The sequence below is a fragment of the Liolophura sinensis genome, chromosome 1 (genome assembly GCF_032854445.1).
Source record: "Liolophura sinensis isolate JHLJ2023 chromosome 1, CUHK_Ljap_v2, whole genome shotgun sequence".
NCBI classification, from domain to species: domain Eukaryota; kingdom Metazoa; phylum Mollusca; class Polyplacophora; order Chitonida; family Chitonidae; genus Liolophura; species Liolophura sinensis.
In genome coordinates this window covers 90,379,880-90,395,793 of record NC_088295.1, presented here as the reverse complement: position 1 = coordinate 90,395,793, position 15,914 = coordinate 90,379,880, and the positions used below count along the sequence as shown (strand labels likewise).

Here is a 15,914-nt window from a genome sequence, read left to right as displayed (position 1 = left end):
CGTGTTTACTCTACTGTGAACCATCCACAAATAGTTGTTGACTATGTAAACCATCATAAGTCGTGGCAGATGCTATTAATAACCTTGCATGGCATGTCTGATGAGCTGATGCTTCCTATTGTCGTCAGTCCATGGCCAAAGGACAGTTGCCATCTACCGCGGGTTATTTGCGTTGGGTGAATGAGGCGTGAACGTACTCTTGCATTTTTCCTTTGGTGTTCCGCTTTTTGTTGCCCATCTTTTTCTATCGATGTGCTATCTGCCGAAACAACCGTCACCTCCAGGTGACAGCAAATACTGCATTCTGTCCTTTGTTCCATGGCGTCAATAAAGTGTACTACCAGGAGATTGAATTTAGAGACATGTCCTTGTGCTGTATGTGCCCATTCTCGGTACCAGTGAGAGTCTCTCTTCCACCAGAAATGCCAGCAAAGGGGGAGGCGACAATTTCGTCTTGGAAGCCATAATCGTAGAACTAAAATGTGTCTTCCTCCTGGCCTTCCAAGCGAGCAAGACTGACTGATGAGTTGTCGAAAAATAGAATTCCTGTCAAAGGCGTAAATTTACATTGTTATCGCACGGCGAATTGTCATTGTTCTTGACCAGTTTAAGTAAATTGTGCCGATTAAATATTGACAATGAATGAGCCCTGCACCTAATAATTAACTGACAGGCACCCAATAGGTTCAATTCATTTGTTGGTGTTACTGCTGTACTCAAAAATATTTCACTTATAAAATGGCATTGTCGTTGGAGGAAACCGCGGGTTGCTGACAAGTCGTCAGTCAACAAACACAACAGGATCTGAAATGGGCTTGAGTCTGCAATGTGGATTGAACCCAGCACGTTCCAAAAGGTTTTGTACAAATTTTAATTTATTTTTTCGGCTTTCTTTGGCGGATTTCACAGTAGAAATTCATGATGTCGGGAAGGTCCTGTCTGGTTACTTCCCATTACCAACAAATCACATGGGCCCAGAAAATGCAGTCTGGGCCACAACATCTCACCTACAGCTCCTCTCCACCAGTCTCGAGATAAACCCAACGGGCTTTTGATGACGCTACAGTCGATGTTGAGGACCGGGTGACCGCAGACATCATGGTCGGTGCTGACACCACTGTTGGTGTGGCAACATTAGATGTGCTTGCCTGTGGGAAAGAGTGCTAAACACAGCCAGTGTTTGTCCTGCCATCAACATGGAAAAACATTTGTCCTTGGCGCGACAATCCAGGGACACCATCCCCAAGACCACCCAAAGCCTTCTAAAGGACGTGCCAGAAGCATTTGCTTGTCGCTGGCAAAAAGATCAAAAAGGACACCAAGAAGGTGTAACTCGCCTTCCTTGACAAACTGCAAGGTCATCTTTCTGACATGGCTGAGGCCCAACCAGCAATATCACATGAACACAGTGTAACCTTACTTCATATAGTTTCACTGGTATGAATAAGTACCAGGACCACTGTCTTGTCGTCGGATCCTCCATATATGTTAACCCCGGCTTTCCTGTGAAATGGCAGGATTTGAAACATAGGTGTTCCTCCTGCCTCGTGCTTCCCCATCCCTTTGCATGTTTCGACTTCGGCTTTGCTGGAAATTCTTTGACGTTAACATTACCTATTGATTGCATTGTTCGTAACACAGATTAATTACGTGTAATACAATGGTGTCCCGTGTTATGGATGAAGGAAACCGGGGATATTGGAATAGAAAGGAGTAACCTGGCAAGCTGCTAACAAACTTCCCCATATGTGACACCCAGATATGTGTACACAATATTGCAGGAGGACCGTTAGACTGCGCACACGGCACAAGGAGCGTCATAGATTACATATTGTCAGCGTGGCCACAGGAGAGGCCAGTGTGAGGGTAATCTGTACAAAGTCCCTCTCCAAATGCTGTATTTGAAGCAGTCAAACACTCAGAGTCATACAACTTACGTTGCCCGATTTAACTATGATAAAAAACGCAAAATATGTAGAACCAATTTATGCATGTAAAGTTTATTGAAATATAGGTATTAATGCACCGAAGGTTGAACAAGGTAAGGTACAGGTCGAGTGACGTGGCAAATTGTCAATTCAAAATGACGTCGTTGCTTTACGGCAAGGGTGGGGCTGCCACACCGTTTTGTAACATCGCAGTATTCGTGTTTAGATTAAACTAACGTTAATATTGAGAAGCCAAATCCACCCTACATCATAATTCAGAAGATCTAACCATAGCTAATTATTTTCCACTGTTCCATACACCTACAAATTTTAACATTGGCACATTTACCCTGCGGTTCCGTATATTAAGCCACGACGTAACGTCAGGAAGGGGCGTAACTCGATCTGCTACATATTTCTTCGTATCTCGAAACGGGGTTATTGGCGATTAACTGCCTTTGGAAAAGCTCTCTTAAGTTCAGTTTTGTTCTCGTGTTATAAATGTAGACAAAGATAGGAGAAATGTAATTTTCAGTTGTCTGATAACGTTTAACGGCATTTGTCCCAACTTCCGGGCGTGATATGAAGTCGACACATATGGCGTTTGCTTATACGTATATCAGTCACATTTAAACTATTTTAAATACTGATACATATAGGAATACCAGAAATTACCTAGATTCTCGATCTGGTTACGGTAACCTGCTTCACTGCTGTATATAGACCATGTGTGAGGGGTTGATCGGAGCCCGAAAATTCCTGTCAACCTACGGCCGCCTCCGAGTCTTCCACATAGCTATACGTAGTTTAGTTTTTTAGTTTAGTTTTCTCAATATATTAAAGACAGATTATGATCAAATCATATACGAATATGTTCGATACAGAGAAAAAATTATTGAATGGTAATGGTTTAGCGCTACTTCGGCAGGATTCCATACACACGCCTTGATGACACAGAATAATTGTGAAGCAAAAATGTTTTCTACACGTTGCATTTAATCAAATATGAATTCCAATATCTCGGAAATACACACCGGGGCAAAGAAAAGCCATATAAGTGGTACAAATTTATAAGCGCATGCTGATATACATTGTATCTCAAAAGCTATACGTGAGTTCATGTAATGTTACAGCTACACCCACAATTACCTTGACATGTGTTCTTAGAGTGTGTATATCGCCGCCAGTGCAACTACACTTCATAGCCTGTCTTACAAAATGAAAAGATAAATGAAAAAATGAGTTCCAAAATAGATAGAACTAATGGTGGTCTGTACCCCAATAGTGTGCCTGAAACATCGTGACTGGCCGTTCGCAGAAGTCAATTTGCGGGCTACTCAACGGAAAAAAACTCTAAATATGTTGTGGGAGTGGTATGGTATTTTTATTTTGCTGCATACTCATTTAAATTAAACCATTTTCATTCATTTTAATGAGGTGACTGACAGCTTGGTGTATTGTAAAGTATTATTATACATTTGAATTCAGTTGAATTTATTACAATTTTCATTTGATACTTGAAAATTAGAATTTCTTGCCAATGTTATGCCGTTTTTTAAGATGTTAATCAATGACACTGATGGCATCGTGAAAGGTACATTAATAAGGGAGAGTGAACAGCTGGTCATATATCGTCAAAAGTTTGGCGAGACTCATAAAATAAAGTAATTTTACTTTAGCATCAACAAGCCATTTCGCTCAGCAGTTAAAATGAACAGAGCACGGAAGATGGTATATAAGAGTGGAGGTTGTCGAGGGGGCCAAGTCCCGAGTCATTCACAGTGAACGCCACTAGTATGGTAAATTAACTGACGTCAGGTGAGTTGATCTGAAGGTTTGTTCAGGTAACATAATTAGCAAACAGGCATAATCCAGAAAATAAAATCGGTGAATTGATCTGATCAAAGAAGTTGCCTACATGTACATGTTTGAAATATGTACAAAATAAAAAGGATCGGAGCTATTTTCTTGAAGCCGTGCTGGCTTCATTTTGTCTAGCCTTAAGCTACTCTCACGGAAAACAATAATATATGTTTGATATGACATTGCTTTTATGAGTACCAGGAGAAATAAGAATACATGTGACCACGTCAAAGTGTTATATTCACCTAACACTCTGACATTGTCTTCATCACAGGTAATAATGTATTCCATCCTTCGGCTCTGTGTTGTCGGTGCCGTAATCTGTCACGTGACTCTGGCTAACGTGGCTATTCCCCCTTTACCTCCACAAGGTAAGTGTATTTACACTCGGCAACCACTGACTTTGATCGGTGCCAAGGGTTTGGCCACTATGACTGTTTTTGACGGACTCGACAGTGTTTTTGAATTATGCTGTTTATGATAGACTTTATGAGTTTACAAATCCACAAACGTCAGGTTTCTCAGGCCTGGAATATTGCTGAGCACGGTGTTGAGCGCAAATACAAACTTACGCTGACATAATCAAGATAGATAATGGTGGTAATGGCTACCACCTCTGCCCTATATTTAAGTGCGCAAGAAGTCACCTCACTAACACTAAACAAACATATACCACTTTTACAGCTTTAAAGGGAAAATGTATCATTAATGAAAAGCTCGCAGGGACAAACCTACTTAAAATGGGAAAAAACATTTAAAGGAAAAAACAGCATATACTACAATCTCAGTTACTTAGGAATAGGGGTTTAGTAGATCTAAACAGTTACTGACTTTTCTCACAGGCTTGGTAACTCTTCAAATCAGCTTTAAATCAGGAATTCTTAGAGCAACCGGAAATACAATATCACCTCACTCGTACCCTACGCACACTGGGTTAAAATGCAAAATAGGACCCCGGTGACTAGCGGAAATACTCACGTATCCGTATTATATTTATTTATTTATTTGATTGGTGTTTTACGCCGTACTCAAGAATATTTCACTTATACGACGGCGGCCAGCATTCTGGTGGGAGTAAAACCGGGCAGAGCCCGGGGGAAACTCAAGGCCATCCGCAGTTTGCTGGAAGACCTTCCCACGTACGACCGGAGACGTATCCGTATTTACCAAAAACTTCTGACATCTCATCACACTGAACTAGCCATGTGTAATTCTAATGTGTAATTCACGTCAACGTTTGGAAAGTGTAGATTTACATCAGAAGACGGAGATATTTTGTACCCACCTAAAAAAAGCTGTACCTGCTATTGCCATTTTAGAGCTGAAAGGTTCGCTAGGAATAAAGCTAAAATTCCACATCGGCACCCGCACATAGTAGTCATAAACTACAATTAACTGAACTGAAAACTAAAAAACAGATAGTAAACAGATAGCCAACGTCCACACCGCATAGGCCCCTATAGGCATATGCTGTTCGGAATGCCGACAATATGCACAGGTAGTTGTCATCCCATACAGGCTTAGGTATTTGCTTCTGTGTAGTTAGAATCCATCTCGAAAGTGGCACCATTTTGGTACGAATTTCCAGGTTATTTAGGACAGCCAGCCTTGGGTTGGCCATCTACAGGACGACGAGTAAATCTATTGTTTTCGGTGGATTTATCGTCATTATTACTTTTCTCAGAAGCCCTCCCGGTAACATACTGTTTAAACAGGTTACAATCTTTATAATTAGGACCAGTAGTTAAATCTGCTCGTTTTACCGTGGTCTGGTGACAACGCACTAGGCTATTCAGTGGAAATCATTCGCCACTGACTTTCAAGATTATCCAAACTTATCCCTACTATGGGTATAACGGCGCAGACCTGAAATTTTGTACGGTGACTGTGGGTATACCAGCACTGACCTAACAGTTTGTACGATGACTGTGGGTATACCGGCACAGATCTGACATGTTGTACGATGACTGTGGGTATACCGACACTGACCTGACATTTTGTACGATGACTGTGTTTATACCGGCACAGATCTGACATGTTGTACGGTAATTGTGGGTATACCGGCGCAGACCTGACATTTTGTATGATGACTGTGTTTATACCGGCACAGATCTGACATGTTGTACGGTAATTGTGGGTATACCGGCACAGATCTGACATTTTGTACGATGACTGTATTTATACCGGCACAGATCTGACATGTTCTACTGTGACTGTGTTTATACCGGCACTGACCCGAAAGGATGTAGGGTGACTGTTTCTATACCGGCGCAGATCTGACATTTTGTACGATGACTGTGTTTATACCGGCACTGACCTGACATTTTGTACGGTGATTGTGTGTATACCGGTACTCACCTGACATTTTGTACTGTTACTGTGTGTATACCGGCACAGAACTGAAAGGTTGTACTGTGACTGTTTCTATACCGGCATAGACCTGAAAGGTTGTACGGTGACAGTGTGTATACAGGCACTGATCTGACATGTTGTACTGTGACTGTGTTTATACCGGCACTGACCCGAAAGGATGTTTGGTGACTGTTTCTATACCGGCGCAGATCTTTGTACGATGACTGTGTTTATACCGGCACTGACCTGACATTTTGTACGGTGATTGTGTGTATACCGGTACTCACCTGGTATTTTGTACTGTTACTGTGTGTATACCGGCACAGAACTGAAAGGTTGTACTGTGACTGTTTCTATACCGACATAGACTTGAAAGGTTGTACGGTGACAGTGTGTATACAGGCACTGGCCTGACATGTTGTACTGTGACTGTGGGTATACCGGCACAGACCTGAAAGGTTGTACGGTGACAGACCTGGAAGATTGTGTGTGCGTGTGTGCGTTTATGGGCATACCGACACAGACCTGGTAGAGTTCGTGAATGCTTGTGTGTACTCGTGTGTGTGCATATCGGCACAGATCTGCGTGCGTGCGTGCGTGCGTGTGCCAGCAAAGACCTGGAAGATTGTGTGTGCGTGTGTATGTGCATACCGGCACAGACATGGATGATTGTGAGTGCGTGTATGTTTATATATCGGAACGGACCTGGGTGAGTGTGCGTGTGTCTGTGTGTGTGCATACCGGCATAGGACTGGAGGATTGTGAGTGCGTGTATGTGAGTGCGTGTGTGTGTGTGCATACCGGCATAATTATTACATTATATATCACTGATATGATTAAAAGTGCATAATCACATGAATATTACAAGGTAAAAGCCCAGTAGTAGGCTTCTTGCGTGCGGAATAAACATGATTCTTTGTTTACACATACAAGACACATTTTTGTTCTCCACCTGACGGCTGTGAACTTGCCGGTAATGTGTATGCCGAAGGAGAAACCTTCTCACTAGGATTTTCTAAGAGATGCCATTGTAAAATGTATCTGACAGGCTTTGGCCTCAGCTGCGTGTCCAAATGAGTGTATGGATTACTTGTTTTTTGTTTTTTTATTGCTCACCAAGATTGAATTTTGGACACATGGACTGGATGAAGCTCTCGTGTGTATAAGGCCGGTTTAAAACACATCGCATTTTGTTTTGGGTATCCAAAGGACCAGTAATACAGTCACAGTAATTTTATGCCAACTACGTTGTTTCAACCATAAATCTTTGAGATGATGTCCCGGTCGCCTGTTTTCAGTGTGTTATACTAACTCAGTTGATTTACGTGGAGAATGGGTCCATCAACTGAATCTCAGTTGGGATTCTCCCATTACCTTCCAGTACAATAAGACATCAGCATGTAAAGACTAGAGCAGCAACCACAGGATGATAAATTGCCACCTGAACGATTTGTGTTTGAATTTGTTTTAAGTAGTTCGCTTAAAGCAAACCTTAAAACCATATATTCTTCGATGTTTGCATTGGTCAGAAAACGAATACTTTTTAACAATAGCCTATGTTTCACTGATGATTTACGCAGTTCATGTGAATATGTCACGTAATTAGAAGAATTTCCAATATCCCAAACCTACGCCACAGTTTAATGTACAAATGTACTGCTACAGATAGAGGGACAGTACTCTGAATTTGTGTCGTCTCTCGCAATGGTGAAAAACCGTGGAAGGACAGAAAACCAGACAAAAAGACAGACAGACAGATGTTGAGGAGCTTGCAACAGAGAGTTTGTGCTTTGTGTCAGATGCTGTGGGGCTTGTGTCAGAGATTTTATGGTTTGCGTCAGATGATGTGGGGCTTGTGTCAGATGTTTTTTGATTTGTGTCAGATGCTGTGGGGCTTGTGTCAGAAGTTTTGTGGCTTGCGTCATATGCTGCAAGGCTTGTGTCAGAAGGTTTTGTGATTTACGTCAGATGTTGTGGGGCTTAAGTCAGAGAGTTTGTGGTTTGCGTCAGATGCTGTGGGGCTTGCGTCAGATGCTGTGGGGCTTGTGTCGGAGGTCTTTTGGTTTGCGTCAGAGGCTGCGAGGCTTGTGTCAGAAGGTTTTGTGATTTACGTCAGATGCTGTGAGGCTTAAGTCAGAGAGTTTGTGGTTTGCATCAGATATTGTGGAGCTTGCGTCAGATGCTGTGGGGTTTGCGTCAGAGGCTTTTTGGTTTGCGTCAGGAACTGAGGGGCTTGCGTCAGATTTTTGTGGTTTGCGTCAGATGCTGAGGGCTTACGTCAGAAGTTTTCTGGTTTGCGTCAAATGCTGTTGGCCTTGCGTCAGAGGCTTTGTGGTTTGCGTCAGATGCTGTGGGGCTTGAGTCAGATGCTGTGGGGTTTGCGTCAAAGGCTTTGTGGTTTGCATCAGATGCTGTGGGGCTTGTGTCAGAGGCATTGTGGTTTACGTCAGATGATGTGGGTCTTGCGTCAGAGGATTTGTCGTTTGCGTCAGATTCTGTCAGGTTTGCGTTAGAGGTTTTTGGTTTGCGTCAGATGCTTTGGGGTTTGCATTTGATTCCCACGCTGTTGCTGCTCGTATTCCTTGATAACAATAAGCAGTCGATGACGGTCGTGTGTAGCTTTGCGGCGTCTAACATTCGCTAAGACCAGGTTGTCTTCTACCACTATGTTGTCCATATCTGCCGGTCACATGAGGAAAAGTTCACAAGTAACTTTAAAAAAGTCGGTGGTTTATTCCGGTCAATCCGGTTTCCTCCTCCATAAAAAGGACCACCACCGTATACGTGTGAAATGAAATTCATATTACTTATAACAAATTCACATAAGTAAATAAATAAAGGGAAAGGGCGGTATACATGCTGAAAGTGTAGGGCTCAGTTCATGTACCTGAGACAAACCTGTATTTTGTTTTCAAGCCTATATTTGATGTGGCACACACATATATGTTCATACATGTTTATTATTTCTTTAATGACACAGCGGATTGCGAAAAGGACGGGCAGACCATACCTATGGGTGTTTCCCTGATCATCGGAGTGGAACTGTGCAAATGTGGCGATGATGGCCTCAACTGCAAGCCCTTCTTATTTGAATAAATCCCCCTAACAATAAAGGTTTTCTTCCACCTGCCCTAAGGCTTCAGACCTGTATTACTTTCAGCCGTTGATAACACGCCAAGCTTCTGTTGAATGACCGAAAGTGACACTAAAGTACGATAACGATTCTGCGTTACAAACATTTAAAAATTCACCAGCTTTCACTCAGTCTGTAGATGGGAACGCACTGGGGTGGCACTCACCGCACACTGGAGCCTCGGATCTGCTAAGGCGTGTTCAGACGATGCGATTTGTCATAGAGACTCGTCCAATTTGACTTGTTGAATGAGTACACATGCTGTTTCATATGATTTGTAGCATTCGACAAATCAGATGGTCGGGACCATTTGACTTGTCGAATTCAATGAGTCAATGAGGTAAAAAGCATCGTGTAAACGCTGCCATACCGGTGTGTCCAGAGATCCCCACAGACAGGAATGAAATACGGGCCACACAGCTTGCACCGAATGACATTAAGCTGGAAAGGTTCCCATATTGCCTACTAATTATATATCTTGAAACACAGTATGTAATTTGTCTCTTGTCTATTCCAGCGGTCTAATGTGCTGCCCAGAAAGATGGTATATAGGCCTAAGCTTTTCGCCAAGTGAAATTTTTCAGTCTTCAGTTTGCTAGATTCAAGGTGGCTACGTTGATTATCTGAAAAAAGATAAATTCGCACAGTGTGTAGATTTCAACATCATCATTGCAGTGACACACATTGTGCCTTAATTATGTGATAATTGTTTTAAGACTAAACAATACTAAACTCATAACATATATTGTAAACGGAATTTTGGGAAAAGACAGTCCAGGTCAACACCCCAGTCTGACCACTTGATAGGCCTGCTCACTGGGCCCGTGATACCGGTGATGTCTGACCACTTGATAGGCCTGCTCACTGTTAAACTGGTGATGTCTGACCACATGATAGGTGTGGTCACTGGTCACGTTATATTGGTGATGTCTGACCACTTGATAGGCCTGCTCACTGGGCCCAATATACTGGTGATGTCTAACCACTTGATAGATGTGGTTACTGGTCCCGTGATACTGGTGATGTGTGGCCACTGAATAGGCCTGCTCACTGGTCAGATGTCGTCGGTGATCTGTCTACATATTACCTATCACGTGATAGGTTAGCTCACTTGTCACATGATACCCGTAATGTGTGACCGCTTGGTACGTCTGTTCAACGGTCACGTGTTACCGGTGATGCGTGGTCACAACAAAGATTTTCTCAGTGGTCACATGCTGCCAGCGATGTGTGACCAATTGATGGTTCTGCTCACCGGTCATTTCAAATGCCTGATCACTGGTCACGTCCTACCCGTAATGTGTGACCGCTTGGTACGTCTATTCAACGGTCACGTGTTACCGGTGATGTGTGGTCACAACAAAGGTTTTCTCAGTGGTCACATGTTGCCAGTGATGTGTGACCAATTGATGGTTCTGCTCACCGGTCATTTCAAATGCCTGATCACTGGTCACGTCCTACCCGTAATGTGTGACCGCTTTGTAGGTCTGCTCATCGGTCACGTGTTACCGGTGATGCGTGGTCACTACAAAGGTTTTCTCAGTGGTCACATGTTGCTAGCGATGTGTGACAAAATGATGGGTCTGTTCACCGGTCATTTGAAATGCCTGATCACTGGTCACATGCTACCCGTAATGTGTGACCGCTTTGTAGGTCTGCTCATCGGTCACGTGTTACCGGTGATGCGTGGTCACAACAAAGGTTTTCTCAGTGGTCAAATGTTGCCAGCGATGTGTCACCAAATGATGGGTCTGCCCACCGGTCATTTGAAATGCCTGATCACTGGTCACGTCCTACCCGTAATGTGTGACCGCTTTGTAGGTCTGCTCATCGGTCACGTGTTACCGGTGATGCGTGGTCACTACAAAGGTTTTCTCAGTGGTCACATGTTGCCAGCGAAATGTCACCAAATGATGGGTCTGCCCACCGGTCATTTGAAATGCCTGATCACTGGTCACGTCCTACCCGTAATGTGACCGCTTTGTAGGTCTGCTCATCGGTCACGTGCTACCGGTGATGCGTGGTCACAACAAAGGTTTTCTCAGTGGTCACATGTTGCCAGCGAAATGTCACCAAATGATGGGTCTGCCCACCGGTCATTTCAAATGCCTGATCACTGGTCAGTGGTCAAATATTAGTGTGTGATGTGTGATAACTAGAAAGGCCTGGTCACTGGTCACATATTAGCGTGTGACATGTGATAACTAGAAAGACCTGGTCACTGGTCACATATTAGCGTGTGATGTATGATAACTAGAAAGACCTGGTCACTGGTCAATTATTAGCCACCGCCCACAACACCCCCTTTTATGTTAATCATCTGGTATTGCTGACCACAAATGTTTGGAATAATCTGCACACCCATCATACATTTAACAAGAGTTGCAAATCACTGTGTCTCGTTTTCACTTTTTCACTGCTAATTCTCCAATCTCTCCCATGTTAATTGTTGTCGTAATAAACTCTCTCAAACACACTGACACAACCTCTTCATTAAACCTATGCTAAGACCCCGCAAAAAACCCTCTTACCCCCCGCCCGTCAAACACCCATGACAGTTCCATGGGCTAGAGAAACTGTACTGTTGTTGTAAACTGTAATTACAATTGCCGTTAAAATTATTACAATTATTATTGCTATTATTGCAAACACTTTGCCCAGTTTCAGTTGTAAATCAGCGACAGTGACAGGCAGTCCCGTTATCAGAGTGATTGACAGATTCGTAGTAATTTCAACTGAAAGTAATTAATGATTATTGCTCTTCAGCAGCATTTGGATCCATAAGTTAATATGTACAGAACACGGGAGATGGCGTATATAAGACCGAGGGTTGTCTGAGCTCCCAAGTACGGTACATGCCAATATTAAAGTACATTAACTGACGTCAGGTGAGGTGATTTGAAGGTTTGTACAGTAATAATTAGCAGGTACATATAGGATAATGTCCAGAAAAAAATGGACGCCTTTGTTCGGGAATGACTTCCTTGCCCTGACAAAAGAAAGCTATTTCCAGCAAACTAAAATAAAGGTTGATAATCTAGTACAATATTCCTTCAATATTCCAGCTTAAGGCACTTGAGATGTGTTCAAAGTTTCCATCGTCCGCCAAAGGCCAGTTCTTTCCTTCTAAATAGAAAGGATATCATTTCAGTTTCCCAATATTGTCTAAGAACATATTTAAAAGCTGAATGTGTTGGTATTTGTATCAAAGGACTTATCTGTGCCATCCTTTCCTAAAAAAAAATATGTTTTCTTAAATCCACTAAGCCATGCGATGCAATTTTGAACCAGAATTCTTTACTTTTGCCACAGTCAAAACATAAACGTTCTAACGTCTCTGTATTTCTTTGCCATTGATCGCGGGGGCTGATGATATATTTACCCATTTAAGGTTATTTAAAGTTTCTTCCCATTCTTTCTCCGAAGTTGGTCTATACTTCTCTTTACTATCTAGCCTAAGATAGAAAAACCTACATTCTTTATTCTTTTGACTGGTTATGGAATTACAAAATTAACAATTTCGGTTTCTGCCATTTGAAATTCTGCAGATAATTTTAAAAGCATTTGACAGATTTGCAAATTGCATAAAACTGGTCTTAATTCCATATTTAAACATAAACTCATCAAAGCTCATTAGCTTTGCCTTGTTGGCATCTAAGAGGTCATATACATATCGGACACTTTTTAAATACCACTGTCTATGAAGCATCGATAGGTAGCCACTTCCATTGTTATTACCGTGCCATAAAATTTGAGATACAAATGATTCCCATGTGTCACATATATGTTCTTCTTGAAACATTGCCCAAAATCAAATACTTCTGATCAAGAACGGTTCTGTAGTTTGTCACTGAGGTTTTTGAGTACTGAGGGGCACACTCTCCTAAATGATATTCCATTCCCAGTTTGTCAGTAGAATTAAACAATAAAATGCAATCATTTCTTATTCATCTGACTCGGTATTTGGTGGTTGTGGTAGACTATGGTAAACTATGGAAATTTTGCTGTTTTTTTAATTATGAACTATGGTTTTTCGTGAACTGGACGGCATTTTCGCAGATTAAACATTTTAGGGCAGATTTTTAGTAGCTTAAAGTCAGAAATCCCGAAACTACAACTTTTTACTCCTGTAAACTTGACTCGTGATAGAATTATTGTACTGCATCAAACACGAAAATAACCTTACAGTTAAATTATTAAAAACTATATTAGACATCTTGAAAGTAGACCTTGATGTGTTTGCATCTGTATAAAGGCATTGTCGTATGTTTAATGATCAAAGGAGTCCAAGAACGAAAAATTATGACAAGATTATAAGTATTTACATGCGACAAGATTATAAGTATTTACATGTGACAAGATTATAAGTATTTACATGCGACATGATTATAAGTATATATATGTGACATGATTATAAGTATTTACATGTGACAAGATTATAAGTATTTACATGTGACAAGATTATAAGTATTTACATGCGGCATGATTATAAGTATATACATGTGACATGATTATAAGTATTTACATGTGACAAGATTATAAGTATTTACATGTGACATGATTTCGTACTCGTGTGCAGACACTTGGTCTGTAAACAAAATTCTAGAAATAATTTACAGAAGTTCTATACGGCACGCTGCCCATACCGTCCTCTTAAAAACTGAACAAAATATTGTTGTCAGACATAAAATAATGTCTGATACAGATTTGTCACATATTGACTGTATGTGTCGTCACGGATCTCGTGTATTACATGTTGATAGTGTGTGCCGTCACAGATCTCATGTGTTACATGCTGACAGTCTACTGTCACTGATCTCATGTGTTACATGCTGACAGTCTACTGTCACTGATCTCATGTGTTGCATGCTGACAGTGTGTACCGTCACAGATCTCCTGTGTTACATGCTCACAGTGTGTAGCGGCACAGATCTCATGTGTTACATGCTGACAGTCTACTGTCACTGATCTAATGTGTTACATGCTAACAGTGTGCACTACCACAGATCTCATGTGTTACATGCTGACAATCTACTGTCACTGATCTCATTTGTAACATGCTGACAATGTGTACCGTCACAGATCTCCTGTGTTACATGCTCACAGTGTGTAGCGGCACAGATCTCATGTGTTACATGCCGACAGTGTGCACCGTCACAGATCTGCTGTGTTACATGCTGACAGTGTTCACCGCCACTGATCTCATGTGTAACATGCTGACAGTTTACCGTCACTGATCTCATGTGTTGAATGCTGACAATGTGTACCGTCACTGATCTCATGTGTTGAATGCTGACAATGTGTACCGTCACAGATCTTCTGTGTTAGGCCTACCTGCTGATAGTGTGCACCGTCACTGATCTCATGTGTAACATGCTGACAGTGTGTACCGTCACAGATCTTCTGTGTTAGGCCCTCCTGCCGACAGTGTGCACCGTCACAGATCTCATGTGTTACATGCTGACAGTGTGTAGCGGCACAGATCTCATGTGTTACATGCGGTCAGTTTACCGTCACTGATCTCATGTGTTGTGTGCTGACAATGTGTACCGTCACTGATCTCATGTGTTACATGCTGACAATGTGTACCGTCACAGATCTTCTGTGTTAGGCCTACCTGCTGACAGTGTGCACCGTCACAGATCTCATGTGTAACATGCTGACAGTGTGTACCGTCACAGATCTTCTGTGTTAGGCCTACCTGCTGACAGTGTGTACCGTCACTGATCTCATATGTTACATGCTGGCAGTCTGCTGTTATGTGAACAACTGCCGTTAGCTTTTAAATTTAGCTTGCCACTGTTTACATATGCTGAGTTCAGGGCCTGCTGTCTGCCTCTGCCTTAGAATGTTCCAGAATACGCTCAGTTCGGGGCCTGTTTGTTTACAACAAGTGTTCAAGAATTTTCTTATTCTAGAAAATTCCACCAGTCTATATAAGACCTATGAAAGCAGGTCAAAGGAGGAGAAAGGAGAATTACTGAGAGTTTTGGATGTTTTCGCTTTGTGTTACTTTAGTAGGCCTTTTGTGCTGAATTTTGGTGCCTTTGTAGCCTCTGGCTTTGTTATATCCTATCTCCTCGAGCACTTGATTCAGTCTGAACTTGTATATTTAATTTGTGCTCTTGTGTACACAGTGCTTATTAGTACACGGACCCTGTCTGTGGAATTTTGTGTATATTTCGTCATACACTCAGTTATACTGTGGATTTTCCCTCTTGTGAATATTGCCTCTGTGCATTTGTGCCTTTGTGGTTTTCAACATTGTGGAACATATGCGTCCGTTTGGACTTGACACGGTTGTACATGTAAGTACTTTAGTATTTGTATAGATATTGCCATCCTTCTTGTTAAACTTAGTACTTTACTATTTGTATAAGTCTTGTTATCTGTTTTTGTTAAACCTAATAAATTGTTGAAAAATAAAATCTGCTGGTTTTGGTTACTTTTTTGTGTGGCTAAACTGTCGTGTATATCGAACAAGCCATCTCTTTATAATACAGGCAGTTTGGGTCGTAACACTTATGTCACAGATCTCATGTGTTACATGATGACAGTGTGTACCGTCACTGATCCCATGTGCTACATGCTGACAGTCACATATCCCATGTGTTACATGCTGCCAGTCTACTGTCACA

General features: G+C 41.9%; 1 long non-coding RNA gene across 1 annotated transcript; it reads left to right on the top strand.

The window, feature by feature from the left end:
- The first annotated feature begins 3,610 nt into the window (after window positions 1-3,610).
- On the top strand, window positions 3,611-9,273 carry LOC135463569 (uncharacterized). Its single transcript, XR_010443559.1, has 3 exons — window positions 3,611-3,746; window positions 4,066-4,162; window positions 9,124-9,273. It is a non-coding gene; the product is annotated as an uncharacterized LOC135463569 (long non-coding RNA).
- The last annotated feature ends 6,641 nt before the right edge of the window (window positions 9,274-15,914 follow it).